Source organism: Acyrthosiphon pisum, chromosome A1 (assembly GCF_005508785.2).
Source record: "Acyrthosiphon pisum isolate AL4f chromosome A1, pea_aphid_22Mar2018_4r6ur, whole genome shotgun sequence".
Classification (NCBI taxonomy): domain Eukaryota; kingdom Metazoa; phylum Arthropoda; class Insecta; order Hemiptera; family Aphididae; genus Acyrthosiphon; species Acyrthosiphon pisum.
In genome coordinates this window covers 35,073,737-35,084,239 of record NC_042494.1, presented here as the reverse complement: position 1 = coordinate 35,084,239, position 10,503 = coordinate 35,073,737, and positions in this window count along the sequence as shown.

Sequence of the window (10,503 nt, the reverse complement as noted above, 5' to 3'; positions counted from 1 at the left end):
GCGGAATTTCGTGTCACGCGGCCCGAAACGACCGCGATCGCATGCGCGACAAAAGGACTCGTGTAATATTTAGAATTTTATTTATAAATATTATTTGACTTACTGTACTATATAAGTATATTATTATTATGTAAGTTTTCATGTTTATTCGGCAGACGTCGTACGAGTCATACGTTATTCGTCGCCGTTGACACGAACATTGTGCCTCGTATATTGTGTCCCAAATTTACGTTTTTGTGGTTTTGGTGTCCCTGGATTCAGAAAAAATACAATTTGGTAATAACGACGGAACTTAAATTATTGTGTGGCTTTTAAATGCTCATGTTACTTTTCCTTACATTTTATCTTTATTGAACTTAAAAGTTCCTTCTAGACTTACCAAGTAATATATACTCCTTTCTTCATTCCGACCTGCACCAAATATCTTTCCCATACGAACCAATGAGGCGTATCATGTTATGCCAATGCAAACCCACTTTTTGAATTTTCTTAAATGATTTTTAGTAGTCATTCTGTTTTATTTTTATTGAAAATGTTATACTATTACTTTTGTTTTGTTTTTTTTTTTAATAAATTAAAGTGTTTTGTAACTTAAAATATTTAAAAGGGTTTTACTTTAAATATTTATATCCGTTAAATTATAAATAAATAATATCTTCTATGTACTATCTCCATATAGTACAATTATTAATGATAACCAATGATTAAAACCTTATCTGTGTAACACTGTCACCTACTATAAATCGATTATGAAACAACAGCTTCTACGTGTGATTAAAAATACGTAATATAATATAATATGGCACCATCTATCAATCGAAAACCTCCTAATAAGATTGGCAAAAAAACACAAGCTAATAAACCCCAAATGTGACAAAACATTAACAATTTATACAATATTTTCACAAAATATATTAAATGTTGACTCCAATTTTTTTCAATATAATATTTGATATAGCTTAAAAGTTTTAAAATTTGTTTTTGTAGATCATTGACAATTTACTTTTTTTAAACGTTTTTCGTGTAGCCAGTATATGGTAGGTTTTTTCGTGTCAACGACAAACTACATATTATATAGATCTGCTGCGGCGGGCTTGACGGATTTTTCTTTATTGTGACTATGCCCTTCGCCTTTCCATATTATAATAATTTAATGTAATACCTATATATAATATAATATTTTATTGTTGTATTGTACGATATTCAAACGAAAACGTGTCGGTCTTTTGCATGGTTGAAAGGTACGTTTTTCCGACGTCAAGTGCGTTTGTGCACGCCAATTCGGATAATACAATATTATAATAATATTACACTCCGGCGTGGTCGAGACGTTTTTGATTACTTTGCGCGGGCTCTCCACCCGCCTGCTCCCGATGACGATGACGACGAGCTGTTCTCAATCGTTTTATTTCATTCCCGATTCAACATACAGCCGCTGGGTCGTACTTACGGTAGGTACCTTATATATATACGCCTGAAATTGACGTCGACAAGTCCATGGTGGTTCGCTCAAAGGACCACTTTTTAATCTCTTTATAACAACTTGCCGTTATCGCTGAAAACACATCGCCGCCGGCAAAGTCCGGAATCAAAGATTTTCTAAACATACCTACCTGCTAGAATCGTATCATGTTATTATTATAATTTATAATATACTGAACGTGTTATCTTACCTATATATAATATATAAAAAATAATACAATATAGACTATTAGTATCGATCAGTGATACCTATATAGATAGATATTCGCGACCACAATTAAAGATCGACTTAGGTAAACCGTATCTTGTGTATGGTATATGATATTGCGTTATAATATATCTACCCACTTCAATCTCATAATAAATGTACATACGTACAATATAATCGTACGGCACGGTACCGCGTGTATATATTATATACGTAGGTATGTCATTAGTAAAGGTTAAGGTTAGTAAAAAAAAAACTTAACCTTACCTATGTCCTATTCTCGCTTTTGAATGCTTATCGTATGTATGATCTCACGACTTTGCTAGTGATTTAAACACTTTTGCACATTACACTGTAGAAATAATATAATATACGCATAAGGTACAAACAGTATTTTACTAAGAAAAAAAATGAATAAAAGCTGTAATGCAATGTTATTACCTAACTATAGCTATATACCTTTTAATGGAAAAGTTAAATTTATTCATAGACATATTCTACCATATAAAAATAAAGAAAGAGCTGATATTTCAATGAATATAATATAAATTCTTTCTTTGAAATATAATAAAGATTTTTTTTCATGAAAAAATTCATCAAATATGTTATAAGAGAGAAAAAATATTTATCTTGATAATAAAAAAACACAACATAATAGTTAACGTGTTATTTTTTAGCAACAAGGATTATTAATTTCATTACCTAGAATGATTTATATCAAAGCAAGCAATATTATTATTAATGCGTAAAGACCGAAGATAATTATTGTTGTTAGGTACATTTTTATTTATTTATAGTATTAACACACAAGAGATACAATAATAATTGTATGTTAAATTCTCAATAAAGGAAAAAAATAATAAACTAACACACAATTCAGAACTGCATAAATATGAAATATTTTGTAGAACACAAATAATTAAGGAATGCTGTAATCTATAAATTACTATTTTTACCATGTGTTCACCTATTATTATGAACACTAATTATTATTCAACGTACATTGTTACTTTTATAATAACATACTGTCACATAAATGAATTATAAACTGTCAACTTTTTTTTTACTGAATGTTAAAAATAGGTGTCGAAATGTTGTTGTCAGAACTCTGTCAACTTTTGAACATGTATATAATAATAATATAATAATATACAATTTCATTTTCAACGATTTACGATTAATAAAACCACGTTCGTATTTAAAACTGTAAAGTTGGAACTAAAAATGTTATAATACTATGATACATAATATGAAGTATACAAAATCTACAAAATAGTAAACACTAAAATAAATTTAGAAATACCACAGTATGTAATAATTGCTATTATATGGTTATGATGAACTTTACATCAAGAATTGCTATATCTGTTTGAATTTTAATGTAGGTACAGTGCAAAACAGGAATTTTCTGTTCCAAAAATCGATACCGTTGGGCGTTTTGTTATTATTTTTAATGCATAATTTAAAGTTGTGTGTATGTTGAAAATGAGACGTGTATCTTATTAATTGGATGACATTATGTACCTAATAAATATTTGTCCAAATTTTTTCTTTGCCAAGTAAAACTAAAAAGTTCTATTTTTTCGATCTTTTGATGATACTGATAAGTGATAAGTATGCAAATAGGTGGGTAACATACAATGTTAATTTAATTTGGTGATTTATTGTAAAATATTACCAGCATTTCGTAACTAGTGAAATGCACTCTCAAGTACTTACACATTCTTTTTAAGGCTACTGATTCAACACATTATCACTTGAATCTTGAAGAACATTAATATAAATAAATATATATAAATGTTAACTAATCAAAAAGATTTGAATAATTATCTTGTTTTTGGAGTCCTGCATAACGGTAATATGAGTCGTGTCATTAAAACTATTATGTATTTATTTTTATAATTTTATCAATTATGGATTTCAACTTAAAACTTATAGTACTTCCGAGTTACAACAATCAACGTTAATCTATTTGTACTTCTTATACCTAATAATAAAGATTAATATTAAAAACTTAACATAACAGTACGGGATACATATTATTTTTTATATTTATACTGTCAATTATTTTAATGATATTGATATCTCCTTGTACAAGATTCAACGTTAAATTCAGGAAACCTATAAAATCCTGCGGAACAATTTTACCCTTCGAAAGTCTGAAATCGTCTCGATTAACTCTACTATACGAGTACAAGAAGAAACTCACTCGTTCTTCATAAGTATTGCTTTGAGGTACCGCGCGATATGATAGACCATTTTTTTCATGGTTTCAAGTTTGGATTAATTGATCTTATAAACGTATAATACATTGGAACACTTGGAGATTAAAAATGTTGAGTACTATCGTAACTAAAATGTCAAACATAACTTTTAGCTATGTACCTATTATATGTTCAAAGTATTATTACTATATAGGTACCTACATATGGATACTTTTGGATTTAGAGTTGGTAATGAAATTAAGATACACAACTTACCAAAGTCGTTTCTTTTACTGTCTTGGTAATCGAATTGGATACAGTACTATCAAAGTATCCCATTATATTGTCTCCTTCTGCCATCTGTTGTGCACGCAAGTCAGTAATTTGCGCAAGATACGTGCCAATGTAATTGTGCTTTTACAAACAATATCGTTGTTATAAACGATAATGTGGCCTGGCCCCGGCGTGTCTGCAAAAGCGTATAAAGTCAATATTTTTAAAGTATTTACTTAATGTAGTTTATAGTTATTTCTCACCGAGTATGTAAAATAAGCATTGATCGAAGCTTTATCGTATACGTTTTATCGTGAGTCACAGAGAAAATTCAGTTTTTGTAAGCAATTTTAACACACAAATATTTTGTTCTCAACAAGAGAGATAAGATCTCAAATATCAGTCATACACGATTATAATAATATGATTTCAATCGATCATATTGATGTACAAAATACATACGGGTAATACGAATTTTTTATCGATTCATGGTTTTTATTTTTTTTTTTTTTTTAATTCATCAAATTATTATACCTTATGCTTATTCGGTGGTTAATAGGTACATTTATTTATGTTCGTTTATGAAAATATGAGATCACGATAATACGATTTTACATACCTCTACACGAAATAGAATAATATAATTATATAATATGTCTATGATACCATATAACCTTATAGGCTTAATTTTTATATTCAGAATAGTGTATAAGGTTTAGGTATTTTGAAAAGCTTATCTTCTCGTTATGTCAACACAAAACATAGGTACAACTGACAATTGCAGTACAAGCAATTACTCAACATATCCATATTATAATATCATACATTATATTATGCTGTAGGTTAGTAAAGTTAGACTAAATTATTAATTATTATTAAAGCTATATATTTGTTACTGTAGATGATTATAATAATGTATAATGTGTGTATTATACACCTCAATACATACCTGTAATAATTCTAAAATGGATTTGTTAGGCATGCGTTTGATTGAATAATTAATAATTATATTAATTAATTATAAGTGTAAGCGTAAAATAACATATTATTATAATACGTATATTATAACACTCAGCCATTCCTATACTTATTTTAAATAACTAAATGCCGAGATGCATAAACAAATGGTTAGTTTAATGTTCCACTAAAATGTAATGGACCAATCATGTTCCACTAAGTCATGTTTAAGGGACCAAATTAGATAAATATTGATTCATTAAATATTTGTCTATACAACTCTGCATTAGTTTTTCTGCCCCCATACCATATTATGTAATACAATAATACAAAATGATAATAATATGATGTCCTTATACAATTATTAAAAAACCTAATCGACTTCCGTCCGTCGTCGGAATAATGCATAATCGTGTTAGGTACCTGTACCACCTATACTAACGAAGTTCAGCTAAAGTGCATTGAAGTTTTTGGGAATACTTGGACATTTTTGCAGACGACTTGTGCATTTGAAACCAAGGTCATACACAGGACCAATTTTTGGGAGGGGGAGTTGAACCCTTAACCCACTCCCCAGGCACGGCCTTGTGTGAAACAGGGCACATGTTTAAATACACCATTTGTCATTAGCTTAATATAATAATTTAATATATTTAAAATGTATACATAATATTGGCTAGGTATAATAACCCAAATGTATGAATCGGAGTATCGGATTCTAAAACATTTTGTAAGATATGGCTGTAAGTATACCTACTGTTGTGTCATCCGCTGTTAAAATATTAATACGTATTGCATACGAATCGTATGATGCGATCCACGGTGCCTATTATATATTATTATGTCATACGTCGTATAGGACATAAATACTAAATATTACAAAGTGTCCGGACACGAAACACGTGATTTAGCCGAGAAATTTCGTCGGCACCTCTTAATGGCGTGCAGGGGATGAAGAAGGGGTCACGCGTTTTAAGACGATATTCATATTAACCGACCCATTAGATTTGGCAGCGGAAACGCCGCACGCGTAAAGTGTTTGGTCGGCCGCCAACGGAACGTGTCACTCGTCGTCGTCGTCATTGTCGTCATCGTCGTCGTCGCATTATTCGTCTGCTCAGCCGCAAAACGAAATTGCACCGTAGCCAATAAATTACTATTTACACGACCGTACCCCGTCATAATACCGGTCGGTGGCAAACGGAGTGGAATCCAGATCGTGTCTCCCGCCGAAATGCCAATTTATAAATGGACCGTATAAGCGTCACCGAGGTATGATATTCGGTACGCGGTTACAGATGTCGAGTCCTCAGAATGGGTAGCACTGCAACCACGGTGCCGTACCACATTAAATAATAGTAGCATACATTTGTGGGGGGAGAGATGTCCACGGTGGCCCTCCCAAACTCTTGCACTCGATTTTTAGACGACTTATGATTATGAATTAGATATACCTACAGGATACGTAACGACACCTCTCTATCAATGTTAATTTGAAGTAGGAATGTTCTCAATTTCCAAAATGACTAGGTAGGTACTAGCGCTCTCACAGTTTTCTATTGGTCAATAGTAACCAGCCAATTTTAAAACTCTAAAAATATATTTTATGTACCTATATATCCAACCTAATTCATGAATAGTATGATAGTACAAACTACAAACACTATATCTAAACACTATATCTAATGTCGATTTTAATCGCTATGATTCAAATTTAAAACGAGAAAGTTTTGTCATCAACCGATAAGATTTTGTTCGATATGCTGTATATCTTAATTCGTGATTATGAAATAAAAAAATCTGCATGGAATGTTATTTATAGAACGTGGATTTATTTGTAGATTTATGAATTTATTATTTTATAACAATTAAACAGCCCTGTACTGGTCACTCAGCTTTCGAAGGTATCGGTTAGGACAAAAAGGTATGTACCTGTAGCAGAACATCAACAGTCAACATGCATGTTAAAATAATATGCATATACTTTACAGCGGACGTAAAAAAAACACTAAAGAGTTAAGACTCCCGTAAGCCGGTTCGGAAAACCGAAAAGCAGCGTATGTAAGCTTAGGCTAGCGCTAGGCTTAATATTATTACAATATTACTTTATATGATGATGTTGTTGAGAGAGAGTGTTTTAGAGTTAGCGAATATGACTGAATTCTAAAACATTGTTTTGTATTTTAATTTTTAACCAAAGATGAATGACTGCACTTCAAAAAGTAAACGAAAATATATTGTTAATTAAATAAGTGCATGTATATAATGGTTGATGAGGCGAATCAGAACGAAATAATATATTATAATATAAAATATATATAACAAAATTGACTGTATAAAGGTTATAAATTATAATGAATATTATACAACCACTTATCGCGTGACACGTCTTATCAAATGATTCAAATCATCTAGAAAAAAATAAAACGTCAATGTCAAACTATAGCCAGATAGGTATTAAACCCTTTGACTGTCAATCAAACGTTGGCTCGGATAGTTAGTGTCAATCATTGTATGACCTCATGGTCATTAAAATGAGACAATATTCAGGGTGTTCTATTTACTAGTTACTTTTAAACAATTTTTTGTTACCGATGATGATGTATACAGCTCGTTCAAATCACAATATGACATATACCTACAACGGTGTCTGTATAAACTGCTTTGTACTATTATTTACCGACTTGAAGATAAAAACAATTTGGTTTGGTTTGACAAAGACATGGAATAAGAATACGTTTAATGCTGGAATTATAAATATATACGAAAAAGACGTTATTATAATATACTTATGGGTAGTAACTAGAGTAAAAATCATATAAGTATTTATTCAATTACAAAATATACAATTTGGTCAGCGGTCATCTATTTACAAACTATATTATTTAGAGACGAATACAATATAATATTAATATGAACTTAAGTAGGCCAAAATCTATGAAGCGAATAGGATAAGTCAATAAAATCGCCATTGACATTCATAGAGAATAACTATAATAGTGGTGTACGGGATTCGTTCAGTCGTGAGTCGTGGGTCCGGTATAATATAGGCCTTCGGAAAAATACTTTATTATCATTATTATTATGCAGGTCTAGACGCCTGAGTTCATAAGAGCGTGTGCAATGACTCGGAAAGTAATAGAGTTTTATGTTTTATTAATATATAAAAGCGTTTCGGACAAGTAATGGCTTTCTAATTTTAGGTTCTTCTGCGTCCAATATTAACGGTCACAATATTTCTAAGACTATTCCGCACTAGTTGTAGATCGTAATAGTTTATGTGTGTATTCTTATGTAAGTGTATCCAGAACTTTACTCGACGATCTGGAGCTCTCTGTTTGTGTCTGTTCTATAATATGTATTTAAATCTCGTGATAGCTGTTATCTTGGCCGTTCAGTTTGACGGTTGATGTACCTGTTATCCTGATCAAACATAGTAATTTGACTATTCTACAGTTTAGACATAAAGTGTGTTGTGTGTACCGGATATCTTTATGTTTATGTCGTATATAAGGCATGCGTCAACGTGAATTTAACGTTGTATACGATACAATATAAATATGTAATCAATATGGTATATCTACCCAGAGCCGGCACGAAAAAAAGTATGGGGTGGGTAGGGGGAGCAATCACTAGCTGTAAATTCAAAAAATTAGTATGGACTCAATGCTCAGACATTGTTTTTTGCAGAATAAAATATTCACCAAATATGAATAGTTTAAATTTAAAACTATTCATTTTTTTGTATAAATTATTAATACTTAGGTACCTACTGTTCTTTTTAACAATGTAATAATAATACTACGACTAGTCAGATCTTTAACATAGTATTTTAAATTTTTATCGTTAGTCGAAGACCGAAATATCCTCGTATGTTTCCCTAACCCTCCCCCCATCATATTGTGTTTTTGCAATTTTTTTGGCCGATATTTAGTTCGAAATTTGTACACATTTTTTTTCAAAGTTATACGAGAATTTGTGTGAGGGAGCTATAGAAACAGTTCTCCACCCCTCTCCACTATTTCCACTTCAACTACTTATTTATGTGAAACTTCTATGTACGAGTAGATATTTATAGTACGGAATTTGTACGAATTTGTACGACCTCACGGTGAATATCTAATGCGAGTGAAGCGACCAAATTTTTTTTCAATTTGGAGGCCCCTTCAAAATATTTCCCTGTAACATAAATACTACCTATCCACCCCTGCCTATATACGAGTAGTAGCCCAACCAAACTCTCGTTTGTAAATTACGGTATGTTCGTGTATTCGTGATGTATAGCGAGGTAATTCTGAGATTACGTTTTTTTAACGAACATTCACCTATTTGCCCGTAAACGTCAAAATAGTGTTAAATTAAACATAAAATGTGATACCTATACAAGTACTGTCGATTGGCGTAAGTACATTCGTCAAGTGCGTGTAAGACCTACCAATTCTTATTTGTTATTTCTATTGCTTTATATACTATCCAAATACTATCTCTAATAGAACGTTTAGGTACGAGTGTACGACATGACATTATAAAATACTAAACTGCCAATGTCGGTGGAATAAAATACGGCCCTTTTGATGATCTTAAATAATATATCATTTTGCGTAACATTATTTAAAATATTAAAATGTGGCTCGTAAAATATAATACATCATTTAGTTTTATAATAATTGTTTGGTTAAAATCACGAACTTCAGTATGTAACTCGTATTAATATTGCCTATTTTTATAAAATAATAATATATGTGTAATGTGATAAACAATTAATTTTTTTTCAAAAACGTATTTGGGAATAGTTAGGTACTTACTTGGAATAATTCATGGAAAACATAAATTTAAAGTTCTTTGATGGAAACAACCACGGTATACCCTAACCATCGCGAAATTACCGTATAATTAGGCACACTAAATAGAGTAAAAAAAATAATAAATACTGGAAATAGTTTGAATAAGAGGATACTTAAAAAATATATACGTATAGTATAGGTACTGTCTAGTGGTGAAACCACTTTCGGATTTTGCCTTCATTCAATCCGTGTACGCGGTCTTTGACTATGTACGACGCATTGTCTCGAACCTTTTAATTTATTTTTTTACGTAGGTCTATTATTATAGGTACCTAGTATATGGTCGTAAAGAATATCTCATGTCATAAAGCGTACGACATTATACGCCTGGTGTACGCACATTATAGTATTATATAGGCGTAATTTGTACAATAGAATACGACGACGTTAGAACCGTTTGATTTTCGTAAGACTGTGCGTCGACCTCCGTCGTCGGCAGCGTTATAGTATAATATGGCTGCGACTCCGGTCGGTGTCATCCGAGTGGCCATGTCATCAATCATTTTCGCGAACGACGGAGAGAAGCATAGTATAT